Here is a 345-nt window from a genome sequence, read left to right as displayed (position 1 = left end):
ACTAAAACGAAACTAAACTAACAACAGTTATTGAAAAACGAACTGAAATAAAATAATTATCAAAACTAAATAATCGTTTTCGTAATCATTACGTTCTCACCCCTTGGCGGAAAAATATAGGAGCTGTGTGGAGGTTTAGGGAAATAGCTTACCTGTAATGGTGCATCACGCACATGGGGTGATCTGAATTTTATAGCAAATTTGAAAACGATATTAAAATAAAACTCATTTAAAAATTCTAAACTATAATAACCTTGGTAAGAACATGTAGTTAATTAATATTACTCAGTACTTAAATGTATAATAACACTGTAACAAGGACACCTTAAAAGAAAGTGTAACTGG

The sequence above is a fragment of the Sinocyclocheilus rhinocerous genome, unplaced genomic scaffold (assembly GCF_001515625.1).
Source record: "Sinocyclocheilus rhinocerous isolate Xijiao unplaced genomic scaffold, SAMN03320098_v1.1 scaffold166, whole genome shotgun sequence".
Taxonomy (NCBI): domain Eukaryota; kingdom Metazoa; phylum Chordata; class Actinopteri; order Cypriniformes; family Cyprinidae; genus Sinocyclocheilus; species Sinocyclocheilus rhinocerous.
Note: the sequence above shows the minus strand (reverse complement) of the source record.